At 32.6% G+C, this 26,842-nt stretch overlaps 1 protein-coding gene across 2 annotated transcripts in view; it reads left to right on the top strand.

Annotated features, from left to right (window-relative positions):
- Positions 1-26,842, top strand: part of LOC149413529 (uncharacterized) — a 279,540-nt gene that overhangs the window by 168,689 nt on the left and 84,009 nt on the right. The window lies entirely within an intron of this gene.

The following is a 26,842-nucleotide window of genomic DNA, read 5'->3' as shown; positions in this document are numbered from 1 at the left end:
TTACTAGCCTGAAATATTCATACAAATTTAAAATATCTGCCGAGTAAAAATAAATGCCGCCGACGGGAATTGAAACCGCACCTTCTGATTGCCGATCAGGTGCTCTGAACGACTAAGCTACGTCGGCTTATCAACCCGCCAAATAATTCAAATGTACTAGTATTTCAATAATTTCTGACTACTCGTTTGTTCCTTCTCTGTAAGCTTTATAGTAAAATTAAGCTGCCCACCTAGCTTGGATACTGGCAACGCCCTTGTCTATTATAGTATTTTTTTGAAACGTTTTAAAGAAGCTTTAAAATAAATACATATTTTATTAACTTTCAAAACTTGTTGGTAATTTTTTCTCAGCTAACAAAAAACTCGGTATAAGCACACACTTCTTGCCTCATTTACATTCATACATACTCTTTTGTTATTCAGTCTTGATTTGGCCCAACTCTAGTAACTAGTTCACTTAATCATGCCATGTCTTCCTGAGTCATCCCCGACTACTTCTACCATTCACATTCGCGTCATATATTTTTCTTATACTCCTTTCCTTATTCATTTGCTCTACATATCCAAACAAACTGAACGTCCCGTTTTTAATCTTATTCATTACGCTTACATTAGCCTTGCATTTCTCAAACGAACACACATGGTTTGACCGCATATGCCTCAGGAATCTCAATTCTACACCATTCGGTCTAATAACTTTTGTCGGATCACCTCAATTCAAAACACACACGAACAATGTCTATTAAGGCCCCGTAGTAAACGTTCAAAGATGGTTTTAAAGGGAGATATATTATATAAATACGAATGTTTCATGGAGCGCGCTAATATTAAAAAGCGATAATAATTTTGCGAAAATTGTGAAAATATTTAATAAAACACGATTCGTTCGGAATATAGCAAAAATCTCTAAAAATTTTTTTAGTTGCATTAAAAGATACACTGTAAATTTGTCATGCCTATAACATATTAAATAACAGAACAAAACGTGTTTTAAACAATTTTCGGAGCTTTGCGATTTTTTTTTCTTTCGAGGGAATTTCATATAATTAACGTTTTGGTATAACAAACGTATAGATATTCATCATCATCATCACTTTTGGCTCTACAACCCCTGGTGGGTCTTGCTTGGCCTCCTCAAGAGTCTTCCTCCACTCATCTCGGTCCCGCGCCAGCTCTCTCCAGTTTCGAAGCTCCAAGGCAGACAAATCTTTGAGGACGTTGTCGCTCCATCTTAACCTTGGCCTTCCCAGGCTCCTTCTCCCTATCGGTCTTGAGCTCAGCAGGGACTTTGGTTCTTGATGCTCGGTCATTCTCTCCACATGACCTAGCCACCGAAGTCTTCCCAGTTTTATGAACTTTGTGACGTTTAGCTCCGTAAACAGAGTATAGAGCTCATTGTTAAAACGTCTGCGCCAAAAACCATTTTCTAGAACCGGTCCGAATATGCGCCTCAAAATTTTCCTTTATATGTATAGATATTATCTTAAAAAAATAACATATATATTTTTTTGAACTTAAAAACTTAAAGAGTTAAAGCGGCATAAATTGGGAATGCGGGGTCTTAACAATATCTCGTCTACGCATGCGCTTGTCCATCCCCCCTCTCTGTATCATACTCGTACATCAAACAAAATTACTAAAATCACTCAAATCAGACCATAAATATTAATGTTACCGATTAAATATAATTACTGGATATTTTTTACACATCACTACAAGGTCCTACGTAATTTATAATGTGAGAACGTTTATCTCGAGGTGAAGATAACCCGTGGAAAAGAATGTAGTAGTATTACTTATTTACCTTCGATGATGACCATGACTTTTGAACAAGATTTTAAAGGTTTACTTCGTTACTGCTTGAGTATAAATCTGATAGATATGGTGGTTGTCTAAACCTACCTACTGCAATAACGTCATCTTTTTCCCCTGTGACCACTGTTCTAAAAATATGAGATAAGTAGTCACGAGGAGTGTATCCGCTATAATTTAATAATGCCAATATTTCTTGCCTACCTTTACAGTTTTTTTATAAAAATTCATTGCTTGCTTGCAATAAAAACACCCATCACAGAAAACATATAACATGCAAATCTAACTTTTGTACAATATTTTATAATGCACATAATACAGGGTTTTCCAATAAGAGGTGTTATTTTAAATAGCCCGCTATTTAGGTAGATGTTACTTTTGAAGCTGTCATTTTTTGACATTTGACAAGTAAAAACTACGTCATTAATAAAAATGGAACGACACACGCTTCAACAACGCATTTAAATTATTTAAATTCACTTGAGTGAATCAAATGCAAATCATCTTGAGTGATGAGGTCCATTTCCACCTCGGTGGCTCGGAAAACCCAAGAGTTATTGTTGCAAAGCCTCTCTATCCTCAACGTGTGACTGTTTGGTGCGGTTTATGGTCTGGCGTAGTCATTGGACCTTACTTTTTCAAAAATGAGGCTGGAGCAACAGTTACGGTGAATGGATTGCGCTATCGAGAGATGATTAATGATTTTTTATGGCCGGAATTGGATGGTATTAATCTGGACAACGTTTGTTTTCAGCAAGACGGCGCTACGTGCCACACAAGCAACGAAACCATTGATCTTTTACGATTGAATATCAAAATAACACCTCTTATTGGAAAACCCTGCATTTAAACCGAACAATAATGTTTAGGACCCCGGTGTCCTTATACTAAAATCCACGTTTTTATTTTTTAATGCCCTTTTTCGGGGCTTTTACATACCTATGTATGAATATTAAGAAATATACATTATTTATTGTACATAACTCAATTGCTTCATTAACAACATTTTATATTTGTTTAAAGATAAATTGAAGATGTCCACTGACTTGGTAAAATTGTTTCCCTCCATTAGTATTCTGGGCAAAGAGGAATACATATGGTAGTTAGTCCCAAAATTTCTTCACTGAATAAATCCTGACTTCTAGTATTACGTTGTGGAATCCGGAAGCTTATCAATTCTAGTAATACCGGACTATCAACTAAATCATATAAAATTTTATATAGAAATACCAAATCAGTGAAAATTTTTCTGTCTGACAATTTGAGCCTATTAATATAATTTAACAGAGTATTGCAATTCGACATAATTGCTGAAATACCCATTTTAAAATTTATAAAACGTAAGAATTTGTTTTGTATTATTTTAACAACTTGTACATGTATATTGTAATGTGGGTTCCAGGCAGGAGAATTGTACACAAGTTGACTTCCTACATAGGCAAAATATAACAATTTAATACTAGTTATAAATCCCAACATTTTTAAGCCATTATTCTTTAGAGATTTCTGTTATGTGGTTAGGAAATGAAAGATTTGATTGAAAAGTGATGCCTAAGTCTTTGATGTGTGTTATTCAATTTAATTTACGCGATTTTAACCCTTATTATTTAACCAGGAACTATAGGAAGGACAAGGTCAGAATCGCTTGAGCTTAATATCATATAGGGAACAACTTTGAAATTTTTTTTTGCTCATTTTTTTTCAAGGTCTCCGAAGTCACACAGTAATTTTATTTCTGGTTAAATGTAGCAATGCACCTACTTTATTGCTTGTATTAATTCACATAATCAGTTAAAAAAATATATATATATATAAAAGTAAATTTGAGTTAATTTTATTTGAAATTTCACGCAGGAATGTCTTCACGTACCGAAATTCAAAATTAGTATTTTTGATGAGTCGAATATGCTTACCTTACGAACTTTACGTACATAACGTAATTAGATTAGTAATTTTTGCAACACTTGCTGTTATTATGAATATACTGAGTGGCTGCCCTTTGAAAATCGTGTCAGAATTGGACTGACGACTCGTTTGCCGTTTGCGCAAATATTTCTTGCAAACTTAATGAGTGTTGTCATGCTCACACTTGGTGGTAAGTTGGAGTACCTAGTCCCAGTGGCGTGACGAAAATACAGCTGGTTGGGTTTCCTCAAAGGGGGCTTAAATTGGGCTTGAACACCAAAAATAATTATCAAGCTCAATTGTCGCTTACTTTAGATTTATTTCGTTTTATGGACGATTTCATAGTTTTTTATTAAGAAACTGTTTTAGGTACTACCCGGTTTAGCCCAAGAATAGGATTTAAAAATAAATATCAAATAATGATATTGCACCTTGAGTTACTGTTTTACTGTTTAGTTTTGTAAAGCTCAATGGCTCGTGACGAAAATGACTAAGAGAGCTAAAAATAATTGCGTTTAAGGATAAACTTAATGCTAAATCACTATTTTGATTAATCTTTATAACGAATTGGTGTACATTATGAATACCAAAAAATATTCTTTTGATAAATCGAAGGTTTTCCTTTTTTATTATTTGTTTTTGCGGTGTTATGCCGTGTTACGCTAACTCCTTCTTTAGCCAACGTTTCGGACAGCATTGCAGTGTCCATCATCAGGGCAGATGTGTTATTAACACCCCAAAAACAAATAACAAAAATACTTTTGGCCGTGAAAATCTTAAATCATATTTGACGAAGGTTTTCCTATCGTTTCGCTTGAGAAGAATACAAAAAATATAATAAATTACTCAATAAAAAATATAAATGTAAACTACAAATTTTTTTTTCAATGGACATGTATGAACGCGCAAAGGAAACAACTTCAAAAAAATCAGTATTATAGCTAAGATTATCTGTGACAGTTTCACTCAATTAACTTTTTTGCTTTCTTATAAAATTATTTACAAAATAAATAAAAACTAGTTTTTTGGTTGAAATCGAACTTTTCTAGACTCCGTTTGTCAAGCGATTTTAATGCCTATTACCTACAATATAAGGTATACCAAGAATATACATATTTTTGGCTTGTAGCTTTTTCTTAACTAGAAACAAAGCGCTGAAAATGTCATGATACAAAATTTCAACTGCGCTAAAAAATACCATGTAATATATAATTAATAATCTAATAATTTCAGAAAAAAAAACAAAAAATTAGTATGTAAATGATGTACCCAGCACTAAGATCCCAGTGAGGTTATCATTATCTATATTTGATATAAAATATGATTACACGTCTTAAAGGCCATTTTTGAATTACTGTATTATTTTTAAATACACAGAAAATCAAATGAAAGTTGTTGACATTAGTAATACACGTAAATAACGTTATTTATAGAAAACTCATAATCGCGTTTTTTTAAATATTCTACCAAGTCTAAACTTTTATCGACAAATCAATAAATAAAATTTCGGAGCCGAATCGGAAATATGTATAGCCTAAATTTGCCATGGGTCTGCTGAATATACAATACGCCACTTTATCCACCTTTAGTGTTGCAACTCATAAACCTCATAGCGACTCAAGCAAAAAAATAAATCACTGAATAAGCATGAAACATGGAATGTGTGTGAATTAATCTTAGACCTTTGCACAACACCATTAAATGCTACGTTATTCATAACACCATAATATAAAACGTTTTTAAACTTCATAATATATTATGCGAATATATATATCATGACTGTTTTTGGGTTACGTATTGTATAACTGCTAGGAAACGGTTGCAAATAATGATTTTGTCAGTCTGTTTTTTACCCATATAATCACAAATATAATCATATTTAAAAAAATGATTACTGCAAAAACAACTTTTATGTGTTACTTTGCAATGGCCTCCGTGGTTGAGGCTTTACACTTTCGACTACGAATTCGGAGGTTGCGTGTTCGATTCCAGATTTGCGAAAGTAAATTTTATTTAATTAATTTGTGATGTTTGCGTCGGATGACCGGTATCTTATCAAAATGACATTTCAACACACCTACAAAAAGTGATATAAAGTGATGAAACAAAAAGTTACCTATGTAAACTATTTAACTTAGTTTTTGTTTCATCACTTTTAATGACTCTATATCACTTTTTAAAGGTGAGTTTAATTGTCATTTTGATGAAATTGATTATCACTGCTTGATATATATTTATCCGTGTCTGGTGACAAGATGTGAATATCCAGGTACTTTCCCACCATCCTCTTCCTCATCTCCTTCCGCTCCCCATTCATTTCAGCCTCACATGTACCCAAATTGGGGATGTGATGTTCTAGCTGGTTCAAGAACCCCGGACATGTCTAGTTGGGACTCTTGTGCAGTATTCACATAAAAATTATTTAAAAAAAACTTACTGAATTATGTGATGTATTAAAAATGTAACAATAAGAGATTTCTTACAATCAAACTGAAAATTACTCAGTTTTGTAAAAAGTATATAAAAAAAAAAATTATAAAAAATATTAAAAAAATATATCAAAATGTTTTTGTCGTGATGACAAGAGTTAGAATAACACACGATGTACATACGGTCCATTCTCTCCGCTTATCCCTGAGGGGAAACGGTGAGATCGTTAGTTAGTTAATTAATTAATTAGTTAGTCTAATCTAGTTTCACGTCTTTTCATTAACATTAGTGATCAAAATCGATAAAGATATTCATTTCCCAACCACAGTTTTATGTAATAATCGAAATGGTCCATCTCAATCGATCACTTCAAAATTATTTAACAGATTTAGTTACAGAAATAACGTTTCAAAACATGAAACATTTGATTCTTTCAATGCAAAATTGATTAGAGTTCAAATAACTTAGATCCGCAATTACCGAATGAATCGGACGATGATGATTTGAACTGTGATGAAAATTGATAATAAAACGATTTTCCTAGCTTCAAAGTGCTTAATCATCTGCCGGAAACAATCACAAATGAAAGCGATCTTACAAATAAAAAAATAAAAACTTTTAACGAATTTCTTAATTTTAAACGTTTTGAACATGACCATCACTATTTCAAATACATTTCCGGGGTTTTGCTCATATTTATTTTCTCTTCAATACTTCTTTAATTCCATTTTTATTGGAATTACATTTCTTTTAATAACATATGAAGGTTGTATACATCATTGGTTTTTAGTAGATGTCCCATATAATTAAAAATCGGATATTTTTATCCGAGAGACTATCTAGGTTACAAATCATTTTTTTAGAACTTTGTTATCATTGAAAAATATACTGCCATAGTGAAAACGATAGTTGCAAGATAATATTGTTAATTCCGCTTTTGAAATATGAGATCGATAAAAATCACGTTTAGTAATTAGGTTCCAATGGCCGAGTAGTTGTCTACAGAAGCGTTGCCCCTGTAAGATAGAGATCCTGGGTTCCATTCCCAGATGAGACCGTCACTATTTTATTTTTTTGTGTCTTGTTCTGTTTCATGTTTCGTTTAGATTCATTAGTATTATCTTCTTCTTCTTCAATGATATACTTCATAAATTTAATATTAGAATAACGTTATTAACATTTTTTCACTGTTTTCAATGTTGTTTTCAAGTTTGTAAACAATATTGTATTAGCATGCCTTTCTTCAATGAATTGAGATTTTATAGCGACAAAACTATTTATTCATTTTCATATTGCGTGTGTACGGCCGGAAACAGAATTCGTCCATATGTTTTAAAATTTTCAAAAAGGGTATTTTAATAAAACAATTCAATTAGCGCCATCTATGAACGCGTAAATTATAACGTTTCACTCACTGCTTACTTAGCTCATATTATTAAATTTATTTTTTGATTTTTTTCAATCAGATTAATTTTGGTAGGTTATTTGGTAGGTAGATTTTGGTTATCTGTTAAAATATTTTATAGTAACTACAGTAACTACAGTATATACAGTAACTACAGTATATACAGTATCTACAGTAACTACAGTAAATTAACAAAAGTATCTACATACTAGAACAAAATTAAGTTTTATTTTACAATATTGTCCCACAAGTATATTAATTTTGTTAACTTAAATGTAACTACTACCCTTTTATGTAATCATTGCAGTTTATTATGTATGTGCAATACATACTCGTACAATCTCAATCATATCGAGGTACAAAGCAAATCAAGATCAGGAACGTTTGAAAGTACAGTACGCCAACATCTTCATAAGCCACTTCATAATCCAACTTCCACCAGCTGCTTGCCTTACTTATCCAAATCAGCGGCACTTTGACCTGCCGGGTCTTACAATTTACAATACCTACCTGACTTAAGCTCAAAAACTAACTAGATCATTATAAAATTTCTATTAGGTGCCTGGAATAATTGTACATAGAGGAGCACATTCAATTATAGTGAAATTTCACGAATTCTTTAACAATTCAGAGATTGTAAATTGTGTGCAAATATATCAAAACTTCCGATATTAAATAATTCACTCGTGTCACTGAGGTAAAAGAGATTTTTTTCTATAGTCGGCGAGACCTTCAATAATTTCTAGTCATTGGTGAAAACATAACATAACCTTACATATTCGGTGGACCTAGCCTAATCTAACCTAACCTAATCACCCATCACAAACTATCTTACGTTTTTATTTGATATTTCACGAAAACGTGCAAATATTACCAACTGTTTGAACTATCAAGCTCAGGGTTTATTTTTTCTTGAATAGAACGTCTAATATAAATCATTTATTTTTTTTATTTTAAACTTCCGATTTTTGTCCGGGTTAAATCTTCCCCATAGGAAAAACTAAACCCTTCCACACACTTTTCCACAAATGATCATCTAGTCAATCAACATTATGCAAGTGCATTATATAAGCAAAATAAATACAAAACAATACAAGAACAACACGTCAACTAACCAGAGATCAAATGGGAAAATAATTCACCGACTCCAGATATTTTCATATCAGAGGGTTCGGCTCGGTAGAACTTCTAATAGGGCCTATAAATCCTACTGATCCCTCAATATAAATATTCAAAAAATCTTTCGTTATTCTACATGTATTCAAAATGACCGACTATTGCAACTTTATATATAAATTTTTTGATAGATCTAATACGCCTAAATTTTTAATGAGTGAGCTAGGTATAATGCCAGTAGCCGAAATAACAAATGGTAATATTGTTATAGTCTGAGAATGCCAAATTCTTTTTATTTCATTTCCTAAATCTGTGTATTTTCTTATTTTTTCATTAACAGATTTTTGAATTTGCAGGAATTTGGAATAGCGACATTATCATTATCATTTAACAAATTATTATCAAGTGATGCAACAATATGATCATTTTATTTAGGATTAATCATGTACTACCGAGTTTGATAAATTGTATTCATACCTACATCTTTATAGGAAATTAATACTGTGCGTACTATTTTAAAAGGTTTTTAATTTTTCGGGTCTCTTAAAATAGCAACAAATCTATGAACGCGATATGTGACGTCACAAGTCACCAGTCTCAAAAAACCTACGTTTCTTTTTTTCCTCCGGCGCTGTATTTTTAATGAGATCCTAGACCTTTGATATTCTTAAGATTACCCGTTTTTAACAATGCAGAATATTAGAAAAATGTCAGCATTTCGTCACTAATGTTATTGTATTGAACCAAAGTTCAAAAATACGTCCATAACCGCACATTATAAACAATTTACTGGTATTTAAAAACAGACATTACTGCGAAAGAACGTTATAATAGAAAAGTTATCGTAGAGCGTATATTTATTACTTACGTAGAATAATTGTGATGCTAGAACGTGTCAGATTTTTTTTTAAATTACGATTTATATACAGGGTGTATCGGCACGTAACCGACAAACTTTAACCAGCTATTCGTTTGCACATTTGGAGTAAAAAATGTTATGGGCACTTTGCTGTCCAGTAACATTTAAAAAAAAAAATTACTATTCATATTTTCACCACTGTTTTATCCTTTGTCAAAGTTTGAAAACCCACCTGGCAATATTTTATTCGAGTTTCGTTGGATAATATACGTACGTACCTACATTAGCGCGCTTTTACAATGACAACGAAATGGCATGGCACCATTCGTCTCATTTTTAACTATTATTATTTAGTGTGTATGAAAGAACGAATACGCTTTTTGACACACTTGCTAATAACAGCTGTTGAACACGAGAAACAATGCCAATGACAGTGACGGAGTGTAGATTTTTTTTTTTTTTTTGTTTTTAATTGAAAAAAAATGTTACCGGACAGCAAAAAGCCCATAACATTTTTTACTCCAAATGTGCTAAGGAAAAGCTGGTTAAAGTTTTTTGGGTACGTGCCGATACACCCTGTATATATATACATTTTTTCAAAAACATATCTCAATAACATTTGTGAATTGGCGCTATTTTCCGTAAAACATTTTCTTCATAATTTAGAATCAATATCGCCAGTCACCCAATTTGATAATATAACAAGCTATCCACTTAAAACTAATTTACACTAATTATGTTCCTATGGAAAATTTCTTTGCGAAATGCATAATACAATTTATAATACGGTGTTACGTTGTACCTAATTTAATAATAATTGTTCGTTTTTACACCTTTTAAACGTTCCCATGAAAATGGTAATTCTTCATGTTCCGTTTGCCATTATTCTGGCACTTTATGAAATATACTACGTGCCTGAAATTTGGGTACTGCATTATTCCATCTGTGTAATAAATTATTTTTGGTAGGTATTCCCATAGCGTTTGGTAAGATGGTTTCATAATTTTAACAAACTACTGTGAGACCAATAAGCAATTTACAAGGTTCTCGAGTATTGCTGCAAAATATTTGGGGTGGATAATTATAAAGATGAATTTCACAGGGTGAAGTAAGATGGACGATATATTGTATTTTATTTTATGTTACTGTTACATGTTATAAAACATACTTAGTTCATCAATTTTAAGTTACAGTGTTCTTTACAAACTTCTTTTTACGATTAATGATATCTCATAATTTCATTTTATATTGGAGAAATCAATATTTTACAATATGGTCGGTTTATACACCTGCATAAAATTGATACCATGCATTTCCTTATATTCCTAAGATAAAAACCTACTCTGCAGGTTTGGTTTTTGCAGTGTGTACACACAATGCATACAGAGAAAACTAACTGATAGCTAATATTGCTAATTTATTGAGAATAGTTTCAAATTTTTAGTTATCCGGTTAAAAAACGCGATTCTAGGGCCTTCACGAATGAATTGATAGGTTTCCTTAAAAACTATTAGTAAAATACCAATGAATTGTGACGATGTTAGAACAGGTGTTCCTAACATTTTCGCATTAAGTCATTTTATGTTATTAAGACAAAGGCAGGTCTATGAATACGTGTTCCGATATTATTACAAATTTACTAAAAGTTTATCAGGAAGGGGCGTGCAGTCCCGATTTTAACCGAATTACGAATAATTTGAAGAGATTTGTAACAAATCAGCAATACTCATTTTTCTACGTGCATAATTGTCTTTACGTCTGTGATACTTCACAGTTTTAAGTGTGCATAATTAGCATTGTACGAAAATGTTAACTTACGATTTTCAATAGAAATAAGTAATTACCTAATTGCCCAACAACATGGGTATTGTTATTCAAATTCTGTCGAAGAATTTGAGATCAATTGTCATGCAAAGTAACAATGCATCATAGTATGATAAGTTACCCGCATTCAGGCGTGACAGTACGTGCGTGCGCTGTGTTTGCGTTCGAAAGTGAAATGAAAACCAAACCTTCAACGTCGAAGAAAATCCGCCATCAGCCAAGCGTTAAGTGTTAGAATTGATTTTATGTCAATTTTCAACGGTATTAAGAGTGTAGTTTTTAGTAATTATCAATAATTCTAAGAGTGAGAATCAAATTATAAATTATGAATTAATAGCTACGTTCTTTCCACTACTGAAAGTAGATATCCTAATAGTATCCGGATTGTAGTCAACAACATTGTCAGTCCGTGCCCTACACCAGATATAGAATTCTAGAATTTTGACGCCCATACCGACCTGTTCGGATTATCCGTATGCTAACTGTGAATTAAAGTGGTGCCATCTCGGCGCGACGAATAAATGTATTGTAAAATGTATATGAAAATAATTTCCCTCATATATATGCAATCTTTAGGGATGATCTGTGAAGGGTCTGTTCAAAGAAAGGAAAGAGAGGAAGGAAAATTTTATGAGTGGTGACGGGGACGGGGATAGTGGAGAAGGGGACGGACGGATGAATCCATCCCTCCGACTGGGAATGCCTGGTGACGGGTCGCGAGAGTCCTCTTGGAGAGGTCTCTCCCGATCCGGCCAGCCACGCAATGGGTGGTCAGACGTATCCGCTGCCAAGACCTAGACAAACTTTACTCCATGAACCCGGGCACCCCTGTCAAGTTACCAAACGTAGCGAACCACTTGAGGTGACCTATGGCAGAGGTGTTGATTATCCAATTAATTGTACTCGGGGCGGCGTTATCTATACCTGCATTCCAAATTGTTTACGAATGATAGAAGATAAAAAACAAAAATTAAATTCAAACAAGCTTGAAACAAGGGGGAAAATTGATAGTTACAATTAAAACATAATATTTGGAAACAATGCACTCTCATAATGTGGCACTTTCCTTCCTTCCTGACTTTGGTCATTTACTTTCGAAAATCCGCTCTCTCAAAATTCATCTCTCATAATCTTCACATTGGCCGCAAACCACTAGTATTTTTCTCGATCTAGCAAAAGCATTTGATACGGTCTCCCGTCCATTGCTTTAAAGACTTCAACAGATCGGAATAAAAGGAGTAGCCTATAGATAGTTTGAAAACTATCTAACGAACCGATCGCAACAGACTGTTATCCACTCTGATAAAATACGCATGAGCAAAACATTATCCTTGTTCTACGTCTTACCTCAAGGTAGTATACTAGGCCCACTTATATTTCTTATATACATTAACACACTGTGTACCTTGGAGATTGGAGGTACGATAGTATCGTCTGCAGATGATACAGTTTTAATATTTGAAGATGAATCATGGCAATCAATAACTCATACAACTATTAATTGCTTAGTTAATAAAGTAAAACATTGGCTATTTGAAAGGGGACGAGATGTATTCTTTAAAAAATACATGTGTTCCTAACACTGTAATAAAAGTTTTCACTCCATCATTTAATTTTTTTTATATTAAGTTACGGTACGTGCTTATCTAGAAACGTACGTAAATATGTACATTTCTAGATACATAGTTGCGTACCGTAACCTGTGTTAAAAAAAATCGTATAATTTTGCAAATATGTTACGTCTATTCTCTTTTAAATATCTCTTTATCAATCAGTATAATCTTTATTTCTAATTTGTTTTTTATAAAAATACATGTTATAGTAAAAAAAATTGTTTTACTATAACTTGTACCTTATGTTTTATTATTTGTTCTACAAAATATTATTGTTATTCTTCCATAAATCGTGTACGACTACCATAGTAGACTAAATGAGCCTAGATGGTAGTTGAGAAAATCACGTAAATTGTAATTTAAAAAAATTACGAACAAATATATATATATATATATTTATCTTAAATGACGCTTTAAACCAAACACGCGAATTCGAACGACAGCCCTACACAAATATTGACAGCTTGACAAAATATTGTGTTTAATAATTAAGCAACAATATATTTTCGGATGTGATTTGTGTGCTTAACATTAAAAATACGTAATTCTGATTATTTTCAGTACAAAAAATTAATTTATGCCGCCGTTCTTATGTATTAAATAGTCAGCATATTTGCCTTCTAAGTAGTTAATCGGAGTTTGATTCTCGGCCGTATCAAATTTTTAATTTTTCATGTGATTTTCCACGGGTATATTTATATATGTATTCTGCCAATGCGAGGTTTGCTACCAACTAAAGAAGATAAAGTATATTTTAGATTCGTTATTTTACCAGGTAAACCTGCTCTTCGTTTTTATTTATATTAAGCTATCAATTAAATATTTTTTTTAGGCTATAATAATAAATATATTTATTATATACCTATATATTTTTTAAATATTCCAATTACACTACTAAGGCATCCGAGTTCTCCACCAATTTTGTGGGACCCCTTTTGGCCAAAAGAAAAAGGTTCTGCTTTCAAAAGCTTCGACCTGCTTACGGAGTGTTTAGATCTCGGATGAAATATTTTAAATTAGTTTTGATTGGAATCGCTAGATGGCAGTGATGCCATTAAACATTTTTTGGTTAAAAATATATTTTTAAGTTGAACATATAATATTATATTACTCAGAAACATAGTTTGTGAATAATGTACGGTTTTTATGACCCACTATTCAATTAAAAAATTCAAATAGTGATCTCTCAGCAGAATGGTACTGACAGAGTCATCCACTCTGGAAAGAAGTAATGATTTGCAATTATTTCCATTGAAGTAATTTTTATTTGCTACTCGCTGGGATTTGAACTTGAAAACTTTGGACTCGGCGTCAAAGCATTTAGCATGTAGTTTAAAATAGACAAAGTGTTCTAAAATAAGTTTTACGAGTACTTCACAGCTGAGCAGGCGGTCGTACGGGATAAGCAAAACATATTTTTAACGAATAACTCGAAAATATTTTAAAATCTCCTACTACCACCACAGTAAGCGGAAAATGTTGCTTGTGTTATGATGGAGGACTCAGCTAGCCGGGGAATTGAACACACAAAGCCTGGGTGGAACCCAAACTCGATGCCAACTCAACAATTGGCATTCTTGATGCATTAATATTTTACGTGTTATTTTTTATCTCCAAGCTATGGAAAGACAACTTTGAATTTTCAAACACGCGAATATTGTCGTTATTCAAACGCGTGAAATTCTAATAAGTGTCAAAATTTAAGATTGATGTTTTTGGGTAGTGAATAAAATTCTCAGTTTTTTCGTTGGTAACGGTTTTTAATCATTGCATTATCGTCACAGGCGTCTTTATTTGTTTCAATATTAAATAAACAACAAGTACCTACATTGGTTACAGTGATGAAACAATTAACAGATATTAAATTTTTCAAGATGTGAACCGACGATATGTTTCCCTGTAATATCTCGTATGTTGTAGGTATATTCAGTAATTACCGGGTGATGTGTGAAGTGTACAGGTGCAGGGCCTGCCCTGAGCCAAGCGGCCCCTGGGTGTGTGTGTTTGTGTGTGTATATATGTGTGTGTGTATGTGCTTATGTGTATGCGCATTGAACAGCTTATAATATTATTGACATGATGCCACTTTTGAATTTGGGCAGTGAATCCGAAAAAAAAGTATGTATTATTGAATGCATGAAGAGCACGATTAATTAAAGAATTAGATGCTGTATTTGTTTTGTAATTAAGCGTGTGCAATAGTTTATGTGTCGTGTACATCTGAAATGTATGTTAAAATTAATTATAGACAGAAGCTCGGTACAGTCGATGATATTGTTTAAAATTCTATGCGTAAATGTTAAATCAGCTACAGCTCTCGTTTATTGCAAATATTGAAATGTACGTCCAAAGTTATTGTTGAATTTGGAGGTAAGATATTTTATAAAAAAATTTCAATACGTTCTGTATTGTGGATTAATGTTATTATTATTTTTTGTGAAGATATGAAATTAGTTTTTTCTTTGGAATCTAGTTAATAAGATTGAAATAATTAGAATTGAGTTGGGCTTGTGGAATCTTCCAGTAATTGAAAGAATCTCAAAGTGCCGATCTTCCAGAAACTTCTTTACTTTCCTATAAATTTATAGCTAGCCCAGTGTAGAGCTTCAAGCCTTTTTTAATGTTCTTACCCGCTTCTTGGTAGTTTGATATCATGAGATGAAAATGTATTGTTTTATTTAGAACTAGCGGAAGCACCCGAGAATTATTTTGCTTTATGGGATGGGAAAAGATGGTTGGGTTGGTTTTTGACTTAAAGGTCAAGTGTGCAAAATTTCATCAATCTCGGAATGAAACTGTGGACGCCAACTATTGTTTTTGGCGAAAAAGGAGAAAAAGCGTATAATTAGATCGAGTTTTTAAATTCGAAAAGTTTTGCAAAATTGTCATTTTTGTTAAGAAAATTATTTTTTATTTTATTATTTTTTGCAGATTTTTCGATTTGCAGATTTATTATTTGTACCGACCTATAATCTTCCCTTCTTAAAATAAAGAAAAATACAAGAAATGCCTTGTGGGTGTTTCGTGATCCAAATATAATCCCAATTTCGGCATGTATTTCCATACAAAACTGTGTTTCATCAAGATTACAAAAAATGTGAGACAGACCGCGTGCAAAATGGTTTGGAGACAAAAGGTACAAAGCCACTGGCACATTCGTTTCCATTCAAATTTATATGGAAGGCACTTTCTATTCTATTCTTATTCTATTCTATTCTTTGCTTGAACATTTATAGATTTTGATGCTCTTAAAAAAATGCATTTTAATGCCGGAAAGATAATCTCTATATAGAAATGGAGTTGAAAAGGTACTTAGATACATGAAATTCCCTCGATAAAATAAATCACAAATAATCTACGAAATATACAAAAATACAAATCTGCTTCAATTTAATACTAGTTATTGCTGTGCAGCCTGTCTGTACAGATAGAGAAACAAAGGCGTGTGTTGGTTTTACGTCCAAAAGATGGTGAAGCACTTTCAAAGATAACATAAGGATTTTGAATAAACGAACATTAACATTTTTATTTATAGTGTTTTGTTAAATGCTAATTAATAGTTCTTGTTTTATTAAATATTTTCGCCACAGTCGTATGCCTACTAATGATAATTACCGGAATACTTCAAAGGTTATTTTTTTTTTAAATAACAGAGGGCGCCCTTCCGTTTACAAAAATCCTAACTGTACAGTCATAAAGCTAATAATATTCCCAGATGTTTTCATAAAATTCTCTCTTCTAAAATTCGTATTTACATAATATCTCCCTTTGAAAGATTACTGAACACGCGTCTTTCTTTTTTTTAACACTTTCTATAGATCCTTAAATTATATTTTAAATCGAATGATGCAACATTCAAGCTTGCGGTAAAAGCAACAACGTTCACGTAGTGAAGTGCCTACGTATTGCAACGGCGTAATATTATATACTTTTCTTTCTACGTTGGAATAGGCGTGTCTTTTTATTTGTAAATCTGGCCTCGGCGTCAACCCTCTAGTTGGATAAATTTAAAAAAAACGTGTGCTCATAAACTAAGGGGTGTAATTAGCTAAACGTTTTGTCATTACCGAGAAAGCTTTGCAAGTTATGCTTTACAATAAATATGAAGATGAATTATTTGTTTGCACCCATACAAACGCAATATGAATATGAAAAACTCAATTCTTTCAAGAGAGGCATACACATAAAATTTTGTATCGGTGATTCAATCCAAGAGCAGAATGTGAAAAAAGGATGAAAACAATTGAATCAATCAAGTGAAAAAAATACTTGAGACGGGTCTTGTCAAGAGTAAGAATAATATAAGGGTATGTATGAAGTATATATAATAAATATGAATGAAGCAAGGAGTGTGTGCTGAGACCGAATTTTTTGGCGGTCCATCCTCTCTGCCTACCCCTGCAGAGGAAAACTGCGTGACGGTTAGGTTAGGTTTTAATTGTCGCTCGCTTCAGTCACTCCATTGATATGCTTTTATTTCAGTTCTGGTAGAGATACTGTCAGTATTGCCCTGGTGAGAGATGGCTATTCGAAATCAAAATATTTAGCTTGAACTTACTTACTTTGGCTGCATTAAGTGATCAAATCTGTATAGCCAGGTACTTGTCAACAATCCTCTTCCTTCTGTTTTATTAAATACGTCTATTTGAATTTCACTTTTGCTTTCGCGAATGAATGAATGAAAATCTTGGAAGTGAAAATTAACCAACCTCCCGAAATCTGATTAAGCTGAAACTCATCAGAAAGACTCGTTGACGATGACATTCAACTTTTCTACCCAGATATATTCGCATTTCTCCGAAATTTGTTATTATTACGGCAGTTAATGTACTGGTCGATGGTTGAGTTGAAATTGCGTTTGGGTCCCACCCAGGCGTATTGTGTTCAATTCCTCGGCTGGCTCCAAGTTATTCAAGTCCTCCATCACAATACAAGCAACATTTTTCGCTTACTGTGAAGGTTGTAGGAGTTTTTTTTTAATATTTGTCGGGTTTTTCGTAATCCAGGTATGTTTGTCTTTCTTAAAAAAAATCGTTCTTACCCGATCGGAATTTGGCGAGGTTGTTAGCACGGTTGACTCCAGTCTCAAAACTTTCTCTGGGCACAGTACTCAATCAAACCAAGTTTTTATATTTTGAAGTATTAAAAATTGTAAAAGAGATGTCCCATAGTAAAAGAAAATGTTTTCTACGGGTTATTTTTTTCTTCTGTTTCCTCTCTCTACCTCTAAACTCTCTGTTTCTACCTCTCCGTTTATACTAACAGTATATTTATATTTACTTAGGGGTTACCATACCTCCACTGGCTTCAAGAGTAGAATAAAAAAACATTGTTGATTTCCGCTTCACAAAATTTGACTAAATTCTTGTTTTGCCTGCTGTCTATTGTTAGAACCAAAGATATTAGAAGAACGAGATATGCTATGTTGGCCGCCGGACCGTAGCCGGAGTACTACCTAATTAGGGTACTTTGAACGGTATCGGGACGTGTACGCACAGAAATCTGTTCTATGTATTAGTGCGGATACCTCAGCGCAAGCGAAGGTGTGCAGTAGTATTGGTGAACAAAACCGGCGACACTCGGCAAAACAATTCCACTCAGTACGAACTGCGCATAGCACATCTCGTTCTTTTAATATCTTTGGTTAGAACTCTTCTGCGGTACTTACCTACTCAAGTATTGTATGTACAGGAACCTGAGAAATTAGCGTCATCTTTCGGCAAAATTCTCGTTGTTTTCAATTGGGATTTTTGAGGAAAGCGAAGTCATTTTTCAGCAAAAGCTGTGGTATTTTACAACAAAGATGATATTGACCTTTTGCTGCAAAAAAGTGGCGGGACGCAGTTTTTTTTCTGCATTACAAAATCAATTACAGCACTCGTAGTTTTTGACCTAAGTTAGCTGCGTTTCATTTTATGTCTAACTATTATGAATATATTGCATTGTACGTAACTACTTCTCCTATCTCCATTTCTTTCAGCCTTTCACAATATGGGTTTGTTATAAGACATGGTTTTAGATTTTCACATTCAAATATATTATCATTATATATCGTTGGGTTATTATGCCGTGTTGCGCTTCCTCCTTATTTAGCAAACGTTACAGTATTCATCATCAAGCTATACGTATTGTGATGGTTGAGGTGAAGTGTGTATATTATCTGGAAGTGATACCATGTTGCGCACATTAATCCTCTTAGGGTCGGTATTTAAAAATAATTAGTTAAATTAATGTGATTTTCGGCGTTTAGTTTTGGTGTAGCCGTCAAGTACTGGATAACTATTAAGATTAGCTCCATTATTACTATAATTCCACTGACTGCGGCAGTTAGATGCAGTGACTATGATGGCCAAGTCGGATTCTATTTAAGGAAAAGGAATTAGAATTAAACTTCAAATTATGTTATTATTTTTATTCTTTTTAGCTCGAATTCCAGAGTAGTGGAATAAAAATTAACGAAAAAGTTTCATCCTAGAGTACCTACTATAGCAGTTAACGAAAAAGTTTTCTTAACCTTAAAATTAATTACTTTTTCGCAGTAATTCGAGATAACTAGAATTGAAGTTAGCGAAAAATACGTTAATTTTAAGGTTAATAACAATTTATTAACCCCGAGTAGAACTGGAATCACCCCTAGTTAACGAAAAAGGAGTTTATTTGAAGGTTTAGGACTATTCATTATCCTTCAGTGGAAACGGAATCACCCTCTAGTTACCGAAAGGGTTGTTAAATAAAGAGTAATTCGTTAACTCGAGGTAAACCAGAATCTCCTCTAGTTATCGAAAAAGTCGTTTATTAAAGGCTAAGGACTATTCATTATCCTTCAGTAGAACCGGAATCACCCCCTAGTTAACGAAAGGGTTTTTAAATAGTGAGAAAGTCGTTTACTCGAGTTAAACAAGAATCTCCTCTACTTAGCGAAAACTCGTTTATTTAAGGTGAAAGACAATTCCATGTCATTTTGTAGAACAAGAATCACCCCTAGTTAATGAAAAAGTCGTTAATGGTTACGTTAAAATTATTATCCTTATGTAGAACTGGAATCGCCCCTCAGATCTAAATAACCAGGTATTTTTTTTTCTTCTTTTCCTTCACTTTCCTAAAGCATCCTCAAGCTTCACAACTTTCCACAAAATATAGAAGTCAAAGTTAAAATGACTTCAACTAGCTGGATATCTCGTGCGGCATCCCATAAAAATACAAATAAACAACTTTGCGAAATTGCCGTTTGGCTTATCAAGGTGTTTCCTACACTGTAAGGGTTGAGGGGATCTACAGATTCTACAGGTGCCTCCATTTTCCACCACGAGCCACCCCTATAAAACCACCCCTCACGAATATTCCGTACTCTACATAAAATATTTACCAAACAACGCGGAAAACCTTTCACGGAACTTGGGTAAATTAAAACCCGGTTCAAACATTTGTCTTTAATTCGCTTTTATGGACCATTAGTAACTAACAGCAGTCATTATACACATCCTGGTAAAATGAGATTCCTACGTGATTCTATTTTAAAGTTAATAAATTGGTGAATTCCTAATGGGATACAATGTCCTTAAGGCTCCGTAGTAAGCGTTCAAAGATGGTTTTACAGGGAGATATGTTAAAACGTATGTTAGAAAAATTATAATAATTAAGCGAAAATATTTAATAAAACACGACAGTGCTTAAATTGCATTTAAAGATTTACTGTGATTTTTTTATACCTATAACCATTGATGTTGAAATTAGTCAATGCCTGTAAAATATTAAATAACAGAACAAAATTTGTTTTTTATAATTTCGGATCTTACTTTGCGATTTTTTCTATCGAAGAAATTTCATACAATTAACTTTTTCAAATTTACAAATGTATATTTATTATCTTCAAAAATAACGCATATAAAGAACTTAAAAATTTTAAAGGGTTAAAGATAAATATGTTATGAATTTTAAGAACAGAATATTACTCATAATGACCTACCAAATATTATGCAAAAAGTTTTTAAAGCATAAAGTAAAGTAAAAATGATAAACTAAATATGAATCAATATTATTAACAGTACCATGAAATAAAAAGAAAGCAGAACAGTACTATAAGACAAATAATTAAAAGTACATCATTACTACTGCCACCGTCTATATTAAGTAGGATACGGCACAAAAGTCCCAACTGCTCCCAACCGTCTGAAGCTAGGTTAGACTATGACATCCTCATCCCTATCGGAGGGGAAGGAGATCTGTAAGTTGTAGGTGGGGTAGTACTTGGTTTTTTAGATCTGGTCACCAAACAAGCCATTTAGCCTATTGCCCTTTCACCTGGGCAATACTGCGAATGTCTTCCACTCTGTTAAGTGCCACTAATGTACAGTAAATATTATTTTATTTAATCAATTGCGACACAACCCAAATTAATCATTTAAATAATAATTCGGGAGATTAGAAAAAAAATATATTAAATTAGATATTACAAACAGTATTATCTAACTGATAGTTTACAGGTTAAGCCAAATTCGTTTTTTTGGATTTGTCTGTAGTTTATAACAAACAAATTTAAAAAAATCTTAATTTTAAAAAATCTTTATTTTAATTGTACGACGGTTGATGATTTAAAAATTATAATCACAGGAACGGGCGCCGGGTAGGAAAGTTAGTACATACTGACAAAAATTGTAAAAGTAAAAAAAATGATACGTAATATTTAAATTTTGGGTGGGCACCACTTTAACCTTCAAATTTATTATTTCACATTACAACCACTCAATCAAAACACAATATTATAGTTTGTTTTGTACATAATGCAGCATCTCTTCTAGATACGTTCCTTTATTTGCATTGTATCATTAGTATTCTTTTAAACTCTTAATTAAAACCAATAAAACGTAGTATATATCAACAATGTTTTCACCTTTTTAAGGTTACACGTGGAGAACGACGTTGACAATTTTGCACCGCTGCTGCACTATGCATTTAATGTTTTAAGTCCACCGCCAACAATCTCCACTCTATTCCTCACCCCCTCGCACCCATCTACCCACCCCCTGCATTATTCCCCATAGTCCACCGGAACAGGGATGGATAAGGGTAGCTGTTCTTATATCAATTTGTTTTTAATCAAAATTTGTTGTTTCCCGTGCGACTAGGTTAGTTTAACCCTTTCGTCCCGGAAAGAAAAAAATCACATTGGATCCGAAGCGGGGTCACTCAGTCCCCCAATTTGTTTTGCTTATTAAAAGGTGTTAATGACATAATTCGATGAAATTTGTTTTGGTTATAATTAGAGGGAAGTATATATTACATATTTCAGTAGTCATTATCAAAATCGTTTCATAAATAAAGTCATAATTAATGTTCTAATGAATTTAGACCATAACGCATATGTTTTCAAAGAAAACGGAGAAGGCGGGTACGTAGCAAGCATCGCGCCTCGTTTCCGAATCTCGACTGCCGATTGGCGATTAAGCGTCGACGTGGGTGGCTAGTTTCTTGCATAGGGTGGTCTGTAAATGATGGATATGTATTTTTTACTTTTATAGTTTATGAAAACTACTACGTACTACTAAACTAGGTACGGATGTTAAATATTTTGAAACAAATGTTGTATGTTGATATTTAATGTAGGTATTAAATTATTTTATTTCTACAATTATTCTTATTATTATTATGTATCTTTTCTCGGGAGATTTTTCAATGTGGATGAGTGTTTCAAGCTAATAATTATTGCTTATAAATAAATGTTACCCTTTGTGCTATGAAAAAAAATTCTTGTCTTAAACATTAGTTTACAAAAAAAAAAATAATTAATATCTTATTTCTGATTGTTTTTATTATAATTTCATTTAGAGTATCATCTAGCATCGTGCCGCAGTTAACCTGTAATCATAAATGATGCGTTTGCTTGAATAGGTATATATTGAGTTTATAGTTTTTCACTGATCCATTTATGTAGGTATGTTTTACATTTTTAACGGTGAATGGTTTTGTTTTGTAATGTTTTATCAAATAAAATTGTAAAAAATAAGGTATTTTTAATAACTTCAAATTGTTAAAAATAAGGTATTTTTAAAGTATTGAAATCCAATCTTGAAATAAATATTTTTTTATTGTAGCCTGAGAATTCCCCGTTTTTGATAAACAATATTTATGAGAGATCTGGAAACGGTATTTATAAACTCGTAATAGGATACATATGAGAAACCGGAGAATTTCTCTCTTTTTCTTAGTAATGACGGCCCCCATGGTCAAATGGTTGAGATTCTGGGTCGCGGGTTCAAAATCCCAGCAAGCGCAAATTAATTCAATAATTATGTGATATTTCATAAATAATTCATAAAATATAATGCATTTAATATAATATATTTTCCGCACGGCCAAGGATGGGAAATGCGTTCAGTATTGCCCTGAACAAAAACCACCATTTAGAATAGAAACGTCATCATACTAGGAGGCTATCTCTTTTATGGTGACCATTTATAGGGATTGATTAAATAAACTGAAAATTGCAAAATTATAATAGAAAATAGAAAAAGACATTCGTAATATAAAACATAATTTTAATATAATTTTAAAATATCTTACACACATAATATCGTAGTAAAATGAAGAAATTTACAAAAAGACAAAAAACACACCTCAAAATATTATATTTTTACAAAAATACACCTCAACATTTTGGAAACACATAAGGTAGGTACCTACTTTATAATAAATGAGTTTTATGAAACAAACATTAGATATTAGCAAAAATTATTACACATATAGTATAATGAACATACCTATTACTGGTAAACAAGACATGTCGATCATCCAGTTGATTAGTCAGACATCTCTAAATACAAAGTTTTGAGATAATGAGGAAAGCAATGTTCGAATGCTCGCCATAAACCAAATATTATTTACATGTGTCTGTATTTTATAAATTAAATATGCTATAAAAAAATAACACCGGGAAGTATAACGGTTCGGTACATTAGTACGACATTTTTAAATTTTCTACAAATAACCCAGAAAACATATATTTTGTTTGTTTTTTCATTTTACATATAACTGTATACTCAACTCAAATTCCGATTCTTCGGAGATGTCTGACTAATCAACTGGACGATCGTTATATTTACATATTATACACAAATCGCGTGATGAAAATCACAACTTGAAATGTAAGATATTTACTCTTTATCGTATTATTACAAAGAATTTTTTTTCTTGAGCAAGTGGAATGTAACATATACACACGGCACGAGTTCCCAAAATTGAAGATGAAATAAACGAAAATTATAACCTAGCTAGAAGACAATAACTTTTTAAATAAAAATTCACAATTTAGAAAAACACACACAACACGATGAAAGTTAAACCCAAACAACATGGAATAAAATCAGCATTATTAAATAGCGAATAATTCTGTCAGCTATTAATTTTGGTACATACATATCCCAAACTTTAATTTATTGGTAAATCGAATAAATATACTCCAGAATAAATTGTATGAAAAAATGAAATGCAAAGTGATTACCAAGAAATAATCTAATCTAAAATTGGGATCATATTTATAAAAGAAGACAAAACAAAAACAAGCTGACGTTAACAACACAATTTTTGCGTAATTTGATGGAAAAACATAAAATATAATGTTATAAGAAGGTACAGTAACTATTGGATATTATGTCCGGTTTTTGACAACATTTCACTTGTAAGATATTATAGCGTAATGACTCCTGGATATATACTTATTGCACAAGACTGCAAAAGTGAACTAGATGTTCTGGAAAACATTGTAAAATTGATATCAAGTTATCAATAAACAATCGCATAAATTAACAATTTCCAAATGACCACTATGCTTTGAGCAATTGAAACCTTTATACATAAATTTAAATGGAAAATGAGAAAAGTGCACCACGTCTAAAACAGTAGAGGGACTTCTTATAAAAAAGTGATAAACAGAGAAATGATTAAAAGCACAAAAGATATGGTCGAAAAATGTTTGTTTTCTTATAGAAAAATATGTTGTTCATTTACCAAATGTTAGTAAGTGACTACATGCACTATCATGAATGCTTTAATTATTTAAAATACACGTAATTTATTATTAAAAACTATAATATTAATATGAAATAAACAAAACGGATTTTTATGCAAAATATTTTCCAACGTGATCATTTTAAAAATGAAACAATTCGACTGAGAATACACCAAGATAACACAAACAACCAGTACACTAATTGAGTTTGTGTAATCAAATGAACGTGAACAAATTCTAAAATACTAGACAAACCTAAAATTGCAGATCATGGCACCATTAGTATAGTGATGACTTGAAAAGAAACAGCAAAAATACTAGAAAAAGTGAATAATAGAAGAAATTTCTAAAGGTCGGATATGCTTATTACAAAAATGACAGATTGTTTGTTAATTTTAAAGTTCTATGAAATTTCTATTCAAGTTCTGTTATGATATCAGTATAGGCCAGGTACTTCACAGAACTGAAATAATATCGGAACTTGAATAGAACTTTCGCAGAACCTGAAAATTAACATCAAAATTTGATGAATTGTTTAAAATCTGTCAAAAGATCCGTCCTAAGCAACTTTTATTATTTTAACAACATTCATTATTGGCATTGTCCTTGATAGTTTTACAGTTAGTACAAAAATTTTCTTGGACCCTGTGCAGAACACAAATAGATTTCCTGCAAGTATAACAACACAGCTTAGTTTTTCTATCAATGTTGCGCGGGCAAAGATAACACCGTCTTCGTATTGCCTTGGTAGGTAAAACTTGTACTTCATTTAATACAATATCGTCGCTTGTGCTCGGCATAACTTTTTCAAATAATTCGAAGCTGTATTGCTGCGCTTTGTGAAATTTTACACCGCTTTCTTTTCTACTTTTAATGTTGTTTTTCACTAAGTCCATGGCCAACTCCCTGATAAAGATTTTTCGTCTGCTTCGGTCATTTGAATGCCATTCTGGATATTTAGTGATCCAAATAACATAAGCATTCAAGGCAGCCATATCTAAAATCTCCATGAAAATACGAAATGGCCACCTTCTTGTCGACCTAACGCAGGAATATTCCCTTGTCATTTTGTCCCCGGTGTCTACAGCCCCCTTTGTTGAGTTGTAATGTAATATTATATCTGGCTTTTTTGACTCTGACGCTGATGAAATTTTGTCGTCGTGGAATTCGGTTGAAAGAAGAGCCACTGCACTCTTCTTTTTCGGCACATAAGAAACAATTGTAAGTGCATCGGTAAAACCAAAAAGGCTTGTATGTAATTCCCTTTGCGGAGAAGGTAAAAATTCTTTTGGAATTTCTCTTTTATTCGACCTCAATGTACCAGTCAGCGTCAAATTATTATCCAATAATTTATTGGCAAGAGGTATTGACGTGAAAAAGTTGTCTGTCGTAACACCTCTTCCAGAACCGTAATATGGTGCTACTAAGTCAGTTACGACTCGTAACCCCTGATTTACTTCTCGGGCATTGCCAATTTTGCCCGTGTATACTTGAGTATTTAAAATATAGGCTGTTTTGGCATCAGCTGCCACCCATATTTTAATTCCGTATCGTCCAGGTTTGCTTTTCATGTATACACGGAAAGGACATGATCCCCGGTACGTCGCCAAACGTTCGTCTACGGTGATGTGGGAATCCGGGGAGTAATTTCTAGTGCAAGCTGCGTTAAAATTTTCATAAATTGATTTTATCGCCTCCAGTTTTGTCCCACTTTGTGCGATTCTTTCGTGCCTAGTCACTCTATCATCAAATCGTAGAGTACTAAATAAGAATGCAAATCTATCTCTAGACATAGCTGCTGTATAAAAAAATTGCCTAAATAGATCATTCGTTGTCCACAACTCTTTCAACTGCATCTTTCTGCAACGGTTTCT

This window comes from Hesperophylax consimilis, chromosome 21 (assembly GCF_061612785.1).
Source record: "Hesperophylax consimilis isolate HC1 chromosome 21, BYU_Hcon_1.0, whole genome shotgun sequence".
NCBI lineage: Eukaryota > Metazoa > Arthropoda > Insecta > Trichoptera > Limnephilidae > Hesperophylax > Hesperophylax consimilis.
Note: the sequence above shows the minus strand (reverse complement) of the source record. Positions and strands in the feature narration are given on the sequence as shown.